We start from the raw sequence: 16,218 nt of genomic DNA, 5'->3' as shown, positions 1-16,218 counted from the left end.
GTCAAGCTCCAAGACCAGCAGTAAGAAACTACCAATGCTCTTTGACAGAGGAGGGTGCCCAGAGCTGAAGGATTATTGCTCCTGCATCAGCCAAAATAGTCTGTGTCCACCAGCTTTTCAGGAACAGAGTTCCGAAGAATCAGGACCTTCTGAGAGAAATAATATTCTCCTGATTTCTGTCTTAAACATGCGACCCTGGGGGCAGGGAATAGGGGACTGGGGATAGGCGCTGGTGTTGGGGATAGGGGATTGGGGCTGTGGATAGGGGGCTGGGGATAGGGGGCTGGGGGATAAGGGGTTGGGGCTGTGGATAGGGGGCTGGGGATGTGGATAGGGGGCTGGGGATAGGGGGCTGGGGATAAGGGGCTGGGGATAAGGGGTTCGGGCTGGGGATAGGGGACTGGGGATGTGGATAGGGGGCTGGGGATAGGGGGCTGGGGATAAGGGGTTGGGGCTGTGGATAGGGGACTGGGGATAGGGGGCTGGGGCTGGGGATAAGGGGCTGGGGATAACGGGCTGGGGCTGGGGATGAGGGCTGGGGCTGGGGATTAGGAGATGGGGGTAGGGGGAGGGGCTGGAAACGGGGCTGGGGGCTGGAAATGGAGTAAAGGGGAAAGGCAGCTGGGGGCGGAGCGATGCGGGGCGTGGAAGGCGATAGGGGCGTGGCTCCTGGGGGCGTGGCAGGGGGCGGGGCTGTGCGTTGGAGGTGGTGCCTCGTGGGGCGGCCGCTGATTGGTCGCCCAGGAAAGTTGTTACACGGAGTTGCGGTCACGTGCTGCCGGCGGCATGGCCCCGGGCGAAGCGGCTCCTCAGGGACAGCATTAGGACTGAGTGCGGTCCCAGGCTGCCACATCCAAGCGGCGCCTCCTCAATGCAGTCTCAGTGAGCTTCATCTGTGAGCGGTGCCCGCGGGTTCTGATGTCTCCAGCGGGATCAGAGATATCTGTGAGCGGACACGGGGCCAGCTTCAACCGGAGATCAGCTCCCAGCCTCAACACCCCAAAGTCCCGAGGCGGCGGCGGCACCAAGGTAACGGGGGCCCTTCTGCACAGCGCCGCGTCCCAGAGCCTCTCTCCATCCGTTACCCATTCCCCGGGGGGGTGAGGGTGGGGGACACGGAGCCCAGAACATTGCGGGGCTCTCGCTGTGAACCCGGTTTGACGCTCAGCACCGACCCCAACAGCAGAGGCTCCCCGGAGTCAGTGAGGAGCACAGCCCGGACCTGTCACATCCCGAGCTGCTTCCCCGTCGGGAAAGACCCAGTGAGATCCCGCTACACATTATTCCCAACAAACATTCCCAGGACACTGTCAGCGCAGAGTCCGCTACAGTGTCAAACTCTCTCTGCTTTTTGAACTGGAAAGTAAAGCTTTCTGTTCGCTGACGGCGAGGTGAGGTCCTTACTCACTCAAAAATCACACCACACCAGGTTACAGCGGGACAGCTTTATTTGGAGGCACTAACTTTCGGAGCGCTGTTCCCTCATCAGGAAGCTGTATTGGCTACAGATTCTGTGTCTTATGGTCCTGCACCACAACCACCTGATGAAGAAGCAGCGCTCCGAAAGCTAGTGCTTCCAAATAAACCTGTTAGTCTCTTTTAAACAGACAATCTCTCTCTCTCTCTCTCTCTCTCTCTCTCGTCTTTAAACTGAAGTTATATCTCCATCGTCACTGTCCCATCGAACATTCCCAGGATCAGGGACAGGGACAGCACGGGGTTAGTTACCGAACAAAGCTCCCACTCCTGAGAATTGTAATGGTGCCGAGTAAAGGTAAATATGATGGAAAAGCGTTTATGTTTGTGAAAATGTAACGTACTTGTACTGCAGGAACATGCATATTGAGGGCAGATTTAAAATGGAAATGCTGAAAATACTGGCCTCTAACTACAATGGCACTGTTTTACCCTGGGCCATTCAGATCCATGTCACCCTCAGAAAGGCCATCATTCATTAAATGGCTGTTGGTCAGCAATAACTACTTCCATCACTCGACTCCAGTTCTGCCAGGACCAATGGACTCCTGACCTTGTCACTGCCTTGGTTATGGATACAAGGTAGAAGGCGCAGAGCTGACTTGAGAGCGACTGCCCTTGACATCAAGGCTGCATTTGACCCCAAACATGGCACCAAGCAGTCTTAGTGAACTTGTAATCGGGTGGTGGGGTGTGTGTTTATGCTGGTGCCAGTACATCATTTCCCACCACACACATCAATAACATCACCATCCCACTACTGACATCTTAGCGGTTACCATTACAAAGAAACTGAACTGAATCTAATGGAGTTTCAGTGATGCTAATGCATTGACTGTGGTCATTAATTGGCTGTTTTATGAAGTGAATGGTACTTGTCACTTATTAGCCCAAGCCAGATGATTATCGATGTCATGCTGTGCATGTGGGTGTGGGCTGCTTCAGTATCTGTGGAGTTGTGAATGGTGCTGAACACTGTGCAATCATCAGCGAACATCCCACTACTGACCTCAGGATGAAAGGAAGCAGCTGAAGGTAATTGGACACTATCCTGAGGAGCTCCAGAAGCTGAGATGGTTGCAGCCACCTCCATAATGATTCCCATACAAAATGGTAGAGGTGGTCAGAGAGCAGGATTTCTGTAACAAGGCTCCCCCCTCACCCCCTCACCCCTCCCCAAGGAGCTGCTTGGCTCCATAATAACCATGTGGGGCATGGTCCAGAATAAGCCCTGATCCACTGAGGCTGGTTCTTTACCCAGGCTCCTGGAAATGATTTCTTCTTTGCTACAGCTCACCACTTTCTGGGAACATCGGACTTCCTCGTTGCTGTGTGTTTTGTTAACTGCACGTCCCATCCACTGTCCCACATGCTGGCCATCCTGGGCCACCCAATAATGCTTCTGTTTGGGGTGGGGTGGATGGGGGTGAGAGGGGGTATCCCACTGTGGGCCTGTCGGTGAACAGACCAGGATCCTGCTGAATGGGCTGATTGCCCCAGAATCAGCTGGCCACGCCTCAATTCTTCTCTCTCTCACTCTCTCTGAATATTTATTCAGAAGCAAGGAGCTGAATATTTATGCCCTGACAGAAATTGTTTACTACACCAAGTTGGAAGATGTGGCTTTATGAACATTGACACAGCTCAGTCTTTGATACAATAAAACATTCCTGTCCACAAGATAAAGAATACAATATTATCACGTCCGTGAGCAGCAGGTCAAGGCTACAGCTTTGATATGGTCCATGTCTGTGTCAGCGAAGGTGGGGCTGAGAACCCAAACCCTAACCATAACCAATGGCAAACTCTGATCCAAACTCACGTGTGGCATGAACCTGTTTGTCACCATTTAGGAAGTTGGCATCCAGCACCTCGCCACATTCCTTACTGATGTTTTCAATACAAAAGAATATTTCACCCCAAATTTTACACATTGAATATGACTTAGATGTGAGACTCTTTTGATATGTCATTCATCACCACCACTATCCCTGTCAAACACTCCCAGGTTAGATACAGCATGGGGTTAGATGCAGAGTAAAGTTCCTTCAACATTGTCCCCATCAAACACTCTCAGCACAGAGTTAGAGAAAGTAAGGATCTGTCTACTGTTTTAAATTGAATGTAAAGCTTCCTTCTCATTGTCCCCATCAAACGTTCTTGGATTAGGGATAGCACAAGCTTAGATACAAAGCAAAACTCCCTCTTCTCTTTTAAACTGACTTTAAATAGAAAGTAAAACTACCTCCACACTGGAGAAATCAACCCTGGACACGGACAGGAATGGCGTGAGACTCTGAGTAAATCTCCTTCTGCTTTTAATCAAAACTAAAGCGAGCTCCACACTGTCCTCATCAAACACTCTTAGGGCAGGGACAGCTTGGAGTTAGATACAGAATGAAGCTCCATCCACATTTTAAAACAGGAAGTAAAGCTCCCTCTACTCCTTTAAACTGAAGTTAAAGTTCTCTTTTACTCTTTTCAATTTTTAGTTTACTCTCAGGTACACTCCCAGAATAAGGACAGCACAGCATAACGTACAGAGTAAAGCTCCCTCTACACTGTCCCCATCAAACACCCCCAGGACAGGGACAGCATGGGGTTAGATACAGTGTGAAGCTCCCTCTACACTGTCCCCATCAAACACCCCCAGGACAGGGACAGCATGGGGTTAGATACAGAGTAAAGCTCCCTCTACACTGTCCCCATCAAACACCCCCAGGACAGGGACAGCATGGGGTTAGATACAGTGTGAAGCTCCCTCTACACTGTCCCCATCAAACACCCCCAGGACAGGGACAGCATGGGGTTAGATACAGTGTGAAGCTCCCTCTACACTGTCCCCATCAAACACCCCCAGGACAGGGACAGCATGGGGTTAGATACAGAGTAAAGCACCCTCTACACTGTCCCCATCAAACACTCCCAGGACAGGGACAGCATGGGGTTAGATACAGAGTAAAGCTCCCTCTACACTGTCCCCATCAAACACCCCCAGGACAGGGACAGCATGGGGTTAGATACAGAGTAAAGCTCCCTCTACACTGTCCCCATCAAACACCCCCAGGACAGGGACAGCATGGGGTTAGATACAGAGTAAAGCTTCCTCTACACTGTCCCCATCAAACACCCCCAGGACAGGGACAGCATGGGGTTAGATACAGTGTGAAGCTCCCTCTACACTGTCCCCATCAAACACCCCCAGGACAGGGACAGCACAGGGATGGATATTTCACTGACCCTACAATGCACCATGTCACATGCTTCCCTCACTTGATGAGAATATCAACCAATATTTAACTGTGCAGACAGAGAAACAAAATAAACGTTTCAAGTCCAATTTGACTCCTCTTCAGAACCCCAACAGATACTACCAGACCACCTGAGTTTCTCCAGCGTTTTCTATTTTTTTCTCAGATAGGTTTGAGCTATGGGGAGAGAGTGATTAGGCTGGAGCGTTGGAGGCTGAAGAGTGACCTTATAGAAGTTTATAAAATCATGAGTGGCATGAATAGGTGAATAGGCAGGTCTTTTCCCCAGGGTAAGGGAGTCCAAAATTAGTTGGCACAGGTCAAAGGGAGTAACTTTTTCATAGAGAATGATGTGTATATGGAATGAGCTGCCAGAGGATGTGGTGGAGGCTGGTACAACTACAACATTTTAAAGACATCTGGATGATCTGAGTAGGAATGGTTTACAGGAGTATGAACCAACTGTTGGCAAATGCGACTAGGTGAGATTGGGATGGCTGGTTGGCATGGACGAGTTGGACCGAAGGGTCTGTTTCGGTGCTGTATGACTCTGTGACTCTAACACCAGCATCCAAAGAATTTTAGGCTGTTTTGGTGTTGGAAGCTGTTGTCCGTAAACCGAGACAGCATGGTTTTTTAGTTTACACAGAATCTTCAAAGTTGGAAAGAGAAGTAAACAATTTCTTCCCATTTGTGATTTTAAATCACGGTCCTTGAGCTAATCAGAACTGTTGACACATCTGTGTTTCCCAATCATCAAAGATTCAAATCATTGGTTTGAATGTTTTTTGTTAGTGTACATGCTGAATGTCAGAAGGGTAGTTCAGATAACAACCCATATTCTTACACTGCGAATTGTAACCTGGTCATCTCAGATTCATGTTGTTGACTACCCCCTTGAAAAGAGTGACGATATCTGATTCATGCTGTCTTTGTGCCACAGGATATGGATGCATACAATGGTGCCTTATAGATTAGGATAATGATTAAATCACAGGTCACTTGTTTATAATCAGAGTTTCAATAGACAATAGGTGCAGGAGTAGGCCATTTTGCCCTTCAATCCTGCACCACCATTCATTATGATCATGGCTGATCATCCTTGATCAGTATCCTGTTCTTGCCTTATCCCCATAACCCTTGATTCCACTATCCTTAAGAGCTCTATCCATCTCTTTCTTGAAAGTATCCAGAGACTTGGCCTCCACAGCCTTCTGGGGCAGAGCATTCCACACACCCACCACTCTCTGGGTGAAGAAGTTTCTCCTCAACTCTGTTCTAAATGGCCTACCCCTTATTTTTAAGCTGTGTCCTCTGGTTCAGGACTCACCCATCAGCGGTGAGTGTCCAATCCTTTAATAGTCTTATATGTCTCAATCATTTCCCCTATTAGTCTTCAAAACTCAAGTGTATACAAGCCCAGTCACTCCAATCTTTCAACATAAGATAGTTCCACCATTCCAGAAATTGACCTCGTGAACCTACGCTGCACTCCCTCAATAGCCAGAATGTCTTTCCTCAAATTTGGAGACCAGAACTACACACAATATTCCAGGTGTGGTCTCACCAGGCCCTGTACAGCTGCAGATGAACTTCTTTGCTTCTATACTCAATCCCTCTTGTTATGAAGGCCAGCATGCTATTAGCCGCCTTCACTACCTGCTGTACCTGCATGCTTACCTTCATTGACTGGTGTACAAGAACACCCAGATCTCTTTGTACTGCTCCTTTACCTAACTTGACTCCATTTAGGTAGTAATCTGCCTTCCTGTTCTTGCCACCAAAGTGGATAACCATACATTTATCCACATTAAACTGCATCTGCCATGCATCTGTCCACCCACCTAACCTGTCCAGGTCATCCTGTAATCTCTTAACATCCTCCTCACATTTCACCCTGCCACCCAGCTTTGTATCATCAGCAAATTTGCTAATGTTACTATTAATACCATCTTCTATATCATTAACATATATTGTAAAAAGCTGCGGTCCCAGCACTGACCCCTGCGGTACCCCACTGGTCACTGCCTGCCATTCCGAAATGGAGCCGTTTATCACTACTCTTTGTTTCCTATCAGCCAACCAATTCTCTGTTTTCTCTCTCCCACCTTTCTTAAAAAGTGGCACAGCATTAGCCATCCTCCAATCCGCACGAACTGATCCTGAATCTATCGAACTCTGGAAAATAATCACCAACGCATCCACGATTTCTCTAGCCACCTCCTTCAGTACCCTGGGATGTAGACCATCAGGCCCCGGGGACTTATCAACCTTAATTAGTTTCAATTATTATCCTGATACATTGAGTATAAAATTGATGTTATTAAGCATTTGATAGTGAGAGAATTTATCTTCCAATGAAGAAGGTTCTTCAACAACATCCACCCAATAAGTTTAACCTGAATCGATGTGAAGTGCCTCTTTGTAGGTTAAGTTTCATCTTGTACTGTATTTAAACTCATAAAGCATAAAGAAATTAACATTGTTTGAGATGGTAATGCATATGCTGCTCAGGTAAATGTACATCGCTGTGTAAATATTTATTTTAGAACAGCACCATTCAAGTAACCAATGAGGGGGCCTGCACAATGATTTAAAAGGCATTCTTACATTCTACTAGAAGAATGTGAGACTGCAAATCCTGGAGAACAGATCAAAGAGTGTGGTGCTGGAAAAGCACAGCCAGTCAGGCAGCATCTGAGGAGCAGACAATTCAGCTCTTCATCTTCTGCTCCGTGGATGCTGCCTTACTGGCTGTGCTTTTCCAGCACCACACTCTTCAACTCTTACATTCTACTGTCTGTTTTAACATTTTATCAATAAACCCCCAAAAAACATCTATTCCTCATTTTTATTTACAAATCAAAAATACCAAGTGTGATGTGAGGCACCAACAACTTACATTTATACTGTTCTTTGAGTGGTAAAGCTGGACCAAGGTACATTAAAAGGATGTTAGAAAATAAAATTGAGACAGAACCACGTGAGGAGGAACCCAAAAGTTTGGTGGAAGAGGTTTAGTAAGTAATATTTGAGAGTAATGGAGAGGTGGAGGGTGGGAATTCCAGAGTGTAGGGTCCAGGTTGCTGAGTAAGTGATCAGAGAGGTCAGAGCATAATTGGCCGTTCAGCTTCCTGAACCTGTCCATTGTTTAATTACAACAGGACTGGTCTCACTTTGGCCCCAACCCCACTTGCTTGTCTGTTGTCCCTTCTCTTACCTCAAACCTTTGACAAGTACCTTGTCCATCACAATTCTGTCTAAATCACTGCTGAATCTCTGTCTCTCTGTCTCTCTGTCTCTCACTCTGTCTCTCTTTCCCCCCCCCCCCCCCCCCCCCCCCACCTTCTCTCCTTCATCCCCCACCCTCGCTCCTCCCCTTCCCCCTCTCTGGAATAAAATTCAACAAGAATCTCTGTCTCCGTCTTCAATGGGACAGCTTTAATTTTTGGTCCATATTTCTTGACTCTCCCATCAGGGGGAATATGGCCTCTGTATCCACCCTATTTCATTCTCTCAGGATCTTGTCTGTATCAATAAGATCTCCAACCTCTCATTTTCCAGAACTCTTCAACTTGCCCAACCTTTCCCAATAAATAATTCTGGGGGTAAGCGAGTTAAGTGTGACATTGGAAATTTGAAACCAGCACTATCATCAATGCTGCCATTTCTTTAATAAATACTGGGCACAGCCCGTCGGAACCGGAATTATCCGATCTCCGTTCCTGTTGGAACTGGAATTATCCGATCTCCATTTCAATCTTTTATCAATTGTTTTCCTCCCTCAGAATCGTGGTTGCTTTGAGTTTGAGCCTCCCTTTTCCCTCTTGGTTTTCGAGTATGTCTGGGATTGTTGATGAGGCTGTTGTGGATCACTTGTTCAACATTGTCATTGTCCTTGTTTCCAAATTATTGATTCCCCAGGCTCTGAAGGATCAGTTCTTACATTTGCTGTACTTTTCCTTTTAAATGTTTTTATATTTCCACTTTATCTTAAATTAGATTTTTTTACTTTTAGTCAATCTTTGCTGGTTTCCAAGTTCGACCCAATATTCTGACCTGACACTCATCTTTGCAAAGTTGTACAGTTTTTCTTTTAATCTAATATTAATCTTAATGTTATTAATAAGCTATGGATGATACATTCTTCTCAAACCTTTCTTTTTAAAGTAACATATCTTTGGGATTATAGACTATCTCATTAAACAACTTCCACTGCTCCACTTCGCAACTTCCCCTCAGCTCTGCCCTGTCATTGCCTTAAGTGAAACTTAAATTCAACTCAAAACTTCTTAACTTCAAACTGGATATGAAATTCCATTGTTATGATCACTATTACTGAACGTCTCTTTCACTGTGAGGTCATTAATTAATCCTGTCTCATTACAAATTTATGGTCTAAAATATTCTGTCCCTGATTGACACAACAAAATACTGCTCAAAAAAATTGCACTGACTACAAAATATTAATTCAATAGATGTTTTCATTGAATAAGTAAGAAGAAACTGTTTCTCATAGTAGGAGGGTCTCTGTAACCCAGGGGTAATAGGTTTAAGGTGATTGTAAAAGAACCAGAGTGGAACCTTTTTAATGAAGTGAGTTGTCATCGTGTGAAAGGGCAGGTACAACACTGACGTCCAAATGAGAATTGGAGAAATATATGGAGGCAAGGAAATTGTGGTACTCAAGAAAGTGGATAATTGGATAACTTTATAAAAACCAGGGTATTAAATAAACAGAGAATGACTGCAGAATTCTGAGGTGCAGAGGGACTTTTGAGATGAGTGCATCACAACGTTAGTATGCAGGCATAAGAAGTAATTAAGAAGGTTAATAGATGCTATATGTTATTCAGAGGAATTGAACATAAAACTAAGAATTTTATGATTCAGTTGTACAGGGCATTGGTGAGACCATATCTCAAATATTGTATGCAGTTTTTGGTTTCCTTATTTAAGGATGTCAATTGTTTGGAGAGGAGATTTACTGCATTGATTCCTGCAATTAATGCGTTGTCTTATGTGGAAAGGTTAGACCGACTGGGCTTGGTTCTGCTGGAGTTTAGAAGAGCAAGGAGTGACTTGATCGAAGTCACAGAATCTCAGAATTGTTATATGCAGAGGAAGTTATATATGATCCTGAACGATCTTGGTAACCTGTCTGTGGAAAGGATATGTTTAAGGTAGAGCTAGTTAGATTCTTGTTAGTCAAGGGAATCAGATTCCTGGAGCAGATTCACAAACAGATCAGCCATGAATATTATTCAATGCTAGCAGGTCTTGAGGGGCTGAATGGCCTATGTCTGCTCCCAATTTGCATGTTCATGAAAGGAACTACACCGACATGTTAGACTCAGTATTATTCTGTACTAGATGAACAATCTTTATGCCAAATACTATCCTGTCTTTATTTTTTGTTAAATGTTGAAAAATCTGCTTATATTTGTGATAAACCTGTTTTGTCAGTGAAGCATTTTGTGTGCACAAACTTGTCTGACAATTTAGAAGGATTGTAATCTAACAGACATTCCAGTTATTTTCTGCGTTCAGTGATTAACTAGCTGTGACGAACTGGTGGAAACTTTAACATTTAATCAGCTCCTCAAATGGTCACCGATTATGGGGAGCAGCTGGGCAGAGCTGCCCTGCCATATTCAGTGAACCTGTCTCCGGGGATCATTGAGCGTTTCTTTAAATGTTGTAAGCCCCTTCTCGGTTATATCAGTCCCTGTGAAGAAAGTGAGGACTGTAAATGCTGGAGATCAGAGTCAAGAGTGTGGTGCTGGAAAAGCACAGCAGGTCAGGCAGCATCTGAGGAGCAGGAGAGTCAACATTTCGAGCAAAAGCTCTCCATCAGGAAAGGCTTGGCGGGGTGTGGGGGGGGAGCTGAGAGATAAATGGGAGGGGGTGGGGCTGGGGGAAGGTAGAGTGAGTGCGATAGATGAAGATGGGGGGTGATGGGATAAGGTGAGGGGAGGGGAGATGAGGAAACTGGTTAAATCGGCATTGATTCCGTGTGGTTGGAGGGTGCCAAGGTGGAATATGAGGCCTTCTTCCTCCAATTGTCAGGTGGCTTAGATTGGGCAGTGGAGGACACCCAGGACTTGAATGTCCTAGGCAGAGGGGGAAGGGGAGTTAAGTGTTCAGCCAAAGGGCAGTGGGGTTGTTTAGTGTGTGTGTCCTGGAGATGTTCTCTGAAATGTTCGACAAGTTGGCATCCTGTCTCCCCAATGTAGAGGAGACCACATTGAGAGCAACAGACACCGTAGATGATGTGGAAGGATCCTTTGGGGCCTTGGATGGAGGTGAGGGGTGGAGGTATGGGCGCAGGATTAATACCTCTTGCTGTGGCAGGGGAAGGTGCAAGGAGTGGAGGGTGGGTTGGTGGGGGGTGTGCGGACCTAACGAGGGAGCCGTGGAGACAATGGTCTCTGCGGAATACAGGTATGGGTGGGGAGGCAAATATATCTCTGGTGGTGGGGTCTGACTAGGTGGCAGAAATGGCGGTGGATGATGCATTGCATCCAAAAGTTGAAGGGGTGGAAGGTGAGGACCAGGGGGGTTCTGTCCTTGTTGCGATTGGAGAGGTGAGGTTCAAGGGCAGAGGTGTGGGAAGTGGAGGAGATTCACTGGAGGGCATCGTTGACCACGTGTAACAGGAAAATTGTGGTCCTTGACGTAGGAGGCTATGCGGAGTGTAAAACCTGCGCCCACGCTTCCATGTTCTGGAGTGGAGTTGCTCCTCCTAAGAGGAGATGCGGCAGAGTTGGAGGAAGTGGGAACAAAGAATAGTGTTTTTATTGGAGGGGGAGTGGGAGGAGGTGTATCCCAGGTAACTGTGGGAGTCGGTGGATTTGACGTAGATGTCAGCGTTGAGTCAGTTCTGGAAATGGAGACCGAGAGGCCCAGGAAAAGGAGGGGGGATGTTCAAGATGGGCGGGTGTATTTGAGGTCAGGGTGGAAGGTGTTGGTGAAGTAGATGAACTGTTCAACCTCCTCATGGGAGCACAAGGTGGCGGTGATACAGTCATTGATGGAGCGGAGAAAAAGATAAGGAATGGCGCCGGTGTAACTGCGGAGGATGGACTGTTCTGCATACCTGACAAAGAGACAGGCATAGCTGGGGCCCATGCGGGTGCCCATGGCTACTCCTTTTATCTGAAGGAAGTGAGAGGATTCAAAGGAGAAATAGTTGAGAGTGAGGACCACTTCAGCCAAGCGGATGAGGGTGTTGGTGGATAGGTACTGGTTGGGACAGTAGGAGAGGAAGAAACGAAGTGCTTGGAGGCCTTTGTTGTGGTGGACAGATGTGTACAGGGGCTGGATGTCCATGGTGAAGATGAGGCATTGGGGCCCAAGAAACCGAAAGTCGTGGAGGGTGTAGGTGGTGTACCGTATGTGGGGAGTTCCTGGACTAAGAGGGATGCAGAGTCGAGGTATGCAGAGAGGGGTTCAGTAAAGCAAGAACAGGTAGAGACAATGGGTTGACTGAGGTAGTCAGGTTTGTGGATTTTGGGTGAGAGGTAGAATCAGGAAGTGTGGGGTTCCCAGACTGAGATGGAGGCTATAGATGGGAGAGCCCCTGAGGTGATGGGGGTGTAGAGGGAGAGCCCCTGAGGTGATGGGGGGTGTGGAGGGAGTGGAGGGAGAGCCCCTGAGGTGATGGGGGTGTGGAGGGAGAGCCCCTGAGGTGATGGGGGTGTGGAGGGAGAGCCCCTGAGGTGATGGGGGTATGGATTGTCTGGGAGATGATGGTTTGGTGATGGGAGGTGAGATTGTGGTTGAAGGGACATTACGATGAGGTGTCTGCAATTTGGCTTCTGGCTTCAATGGTGTAGAGGTTGGTGTGCCAAACTACTACTGCGCCCCACTCATTTGATGGTGAGGTTGGGGTGAAGTAGAGGGCTGCACATTTCAAGAGTGAGGGGTTGGAGTGGCGGAGGGGGTTGGACAGATTGACTGCCCCAATGTCATGGCGGTAGATTAGATTCTCTACAGTATGGTCCAACAAGTCCACACCAACCCTCCAAAGAGCAACCCACCTAGACCCATTCCCCTACATTTACCCCTACACCTAACACAACAGGCAATTTAGCGTGGCCAATTCATCTAATCTGCACATCTTTGGACTGTGGGAGGAAACCAGAGCACCCGGAGGAAACCCACACAGAAACTGGGAGAATCTGCAAACTCCACACAGGCAATGTCCCACGGCAGGAATTGAACCCGGGTCCCTGGTGCTGTGAGGCAGCAGTGCTAACCACTGTGCTACCGTGCTGACCGGTAGTTGGAAACAGAGATTGAGGGAGGGTACAGGCCAGCACAGGGTATCCAAGTGGATGGAGTATGTTGGAGGTGGGAGAAGGGGTCGTCTGAGGGTGAGCGGGAGTCCTGATGGAAAATGTAAGCGCAGAGGTGGCGGGAGAGAAGTTCAGTGTTGCAACATATATAGATGTGGGAGCATAGGGGGATGGATGTGAGGCCTTTACTGAGGACTGCATTCATCCTCCGTGAGGGGGTAGGTCTGGGGGGAGGGGGGGGGGGGCATGGTGAAAATACGGCAGGGTTGGGAGCTAGGGGCTGGAATTGGGAGTGGGGGCAGATGCTGTCTCTGGAGTGGGTGTGGTCATAGTATAGTGAGTGATATCACTAAAGGAAGTGACACACAAAATGGGGGTCAGGGCTGGTGCGGAAGTGGTGCATTTGGTGGCATCTGCAGGGGTAGAAGTGATGTACCATGTGACGTTCGAGTTTAGCTGCTTGTTTGTCAGTGTGCTCTGGTGAGTGACATTGATGGGGTTGAAAGAGGCTTGGGGGTAGTTTTCACAGTGGTTTTGGCAGTGGGTGTCTTGGTGGCGATTGTGGAGATGGTATAGTCATCGATGGCTGGAGTCTGTCAGGTGGTGGGGGCAGGAAGTGATGTCATCATTTGCCGTGCCGGTGGTGGCTGTAGTGATCGTGTGGCTAATGGTTTAAGAGTGGTTCTGGAGGCTGGGAGAAAGTTCTGGAATGATCGAGGAATCCCAAGTTTGGAGGCAAATCCGTGAAAACTTGGTGTACTTGCATTCCTTGATGTCAGGCTGCAAAAAAAAATTTGTTATGTGTGTATTCTTCTCAGGATGAACAACAGCAAGGGTCCTTTGCAGGGCAGGGGGAGCGTGGCCCTGAGCTGGGGCAGGGCAGAGCAGTGGGAGCGTGGCCCTGAGCTGGGGCAGGGCGAACATAACACATAGAAAAATACAGCACAGATTAGGCCCTTCAGCCCACGGTGTTATGCCGAGGATTAATCCTAATCTAGAATAAAATAACTTAACCTACTCACCCCTCAACTCACTGCTATCCATGTGCATGTCCAGCAGTCACTTAAATATCCCAAATGACTCTGCTTCCACCACCACCACTGACAACACATTTCATGCATTCACAACTCTCTGCATAAAGAACCTACCTCTGATGTCTCCTTTGTACCTTCCTCCTAACGCCTTCAAACTATGACTCCTCGTACCAGTCAATCCTGCCCTGGGGAAAAGTCTCTGGCTATTGACTCTATCTATTCCTCTCATTATTTTGTACATCTCGATCAGGCCTCCTCTCTTCCTCCTTCTCTCCAGAGAGAAGAGTCCGAGCTTAGTAAACCTTTCTTCATAATGCAAGCCCTCCTGTCCAGGCAGCATCCTGGTAAACCTTCTTTGCACCCTCTCCAAAGCCTCTCTATCTTTCCTATAGTAGGGCGACCAGAACTGGACTCAATATTCCAAGTGTGGCCTCACCAGGGACTTGTAGAGCTGCAGCAAAACCTTGCGACTCTTAAACTCGATCCCCCTGTTAATGAAAGCCAAAAAAACATGCGCTTTCTTCACAACCCTATCCACTTGGGTGGCAACTTTGAGGGATCGATGTACTTGTACACCCAGATCCCTCTGTTCCTCCACACTGCCAAGAATCCTGTCTTTAATCCTATATTCAGCATTCAAGTTCGACCTTCCAAAATGCATCACTTCGCATTTATTCAGGTTGAACTCCATCTGCCATTTCTCAGCCCAGCTCTGCATCCTGTCTGTTACGTTGCAGCCTGCAGTAGCCCTCGATACTGTCGACGGCACGTCCAACCTTTGTGTTGTTGGCAAACTTACTAACCCACCCCTCAACCTCCTCATCCAAGTCATTTATAAAAACTACAAAGAGCAGAGGCCCAAGTACAGAATCCTGCGGGACCCCACTCAACACTGACCTCCAGGCAGAATACTTTCCACCTACAACCACTCTCTGCCTTCTGTCAGCCAACCAATTCTGAATCCAGATCACCAAATCTCCCTATATCCCATACTTTGTCACTTTCTGAACGAGCCTACCATGGGGAACCTGATCAAATGCCTTGCTGAAGTCCACATACACCTCATCCACTGCTCGACCTTCGTCGACCTGTCTTGTCACCTCCTCAAAGAACTCCATAAGATCTGTGAGGCATGACCTGCCCTTCACAAAGCCATGCTGACTGCCTTTAATCATGCTATGCTTTTCCAAGTAGTCATAAATCTTACCCTCAGACTTCTTTCCAAAACCTTGCTGACAGACTTAAGACTGACTGGTCTGTAATTGCCAGGGATTTCCCTGTTCCCCTTCTTGAAACAAGGAACATCATTGACCTCCTTCCAATCCTCATGGAGAGTGAGGAGGCAAAGATCTTCACCAGCAGTTTAGCAACCACCTTTCTCGCTTCCTGGAGCAGCCTAGGATAAATCTGGTCTGGCTCTGGGGACGTATCAATATTAATGTTTGCCAACATTTCCAGCACATCAACTTCATCAATCTTGATCTGTTCAAGCCTCTTTTCCACCTCCTCGAAGTTCTCATTCACAACATGGTCCCTTTTCTTCGTGAAAACTGAAGCAAAAAACTCATTTTGGGCTTCCCCTATCTGCTCAGACTCCATGCACAAGCTCCCTCCGCTATCCCTGACCGGCCCTACCTTCTCTCTGATCATTCTCTTATTCCTCACATGAGTAAAATGCCTTTGGGTTCTCCCTAATCCTTCTTGCCAAGTCTTTTTCAAAGCCCCTCCTGGTTCTCCTCAGTCTATTTCTGAGCTCCTTTCTAGCAAGCCTGTAATCCTCTAAAGTTGTGCTAGATCCATGCTTCCTCCACCTTACGTAAGCTGCCTTCTTCCTTTTGACGAAAAGTTCCTCTGTTCTCGTCTTCCAAGGTTCCTTAACCTTACCCATTCTTGCCTCTCAGAGGAACAAATTTGTCCGTCACTCGCAAGAACTGCTCCTTAAATAGTCTCCACATGTCTGCTGTGCCCTTTCTGTGGGACAATTGCTCCCAGTCTGTACTTCCCAACTCCTGTCTGATAGCATCAAAATTTCCTTTTCACCAATTAAATATCTTCCTCGGTAACTGTGCCATTCCCTCTCCAAGGCTACGGTAAATATGAGTAAAACGTGAGGTCTGCAGATGCTGGAGATCAGAGCTGAAAATGTGTTGCTGGTTA

General features: G+C 47.4%; 1 protein-coding gene across 1 annotated transcript in view; it reads left to right on the top strand.

Annotated features, from left to right (window-relative positions):
• The first annotated feature begins 843 nt into the window (after nt 1-843).
• The window catches only part of slc16a4 (solute carrier family 16 member 4), a 105,524-nt gene continuing 90,149 nt past the window's right edge, over nt 844-16,218 (top strand). Inside the window, exon 1 of the mRNA XM_060845107.1 lies at nt 844-1,029. The gene's annotated coding sequence lies outside the window, so the exon portion shown is untranslated. The remainder of the gene's footprint in view (nt 1,030-16,218) is intronic.

This window comes from Hemiscyllium ocellatum, chromosome 26 (genome assembly GCF_020745735.1).
Source record: "Hemiscyllium ocellatum isolate sHemOce1 chromosome 26, sHemOce1.pat.X.cur, whole genome shotgun sequence".
NCBI classification, from domain to species: Eukaryota; Metazoa; Chordata; class Chondrichthyes; order Orectolobiformes; family Hemiscylliidae; genus Hemiscyllium; species Hemiscyllium ocellatum.
Note: the sequence above shows the minus strand (reverse complement) of the source record. Positions and strands in the feature narration are given on the sequence as shown.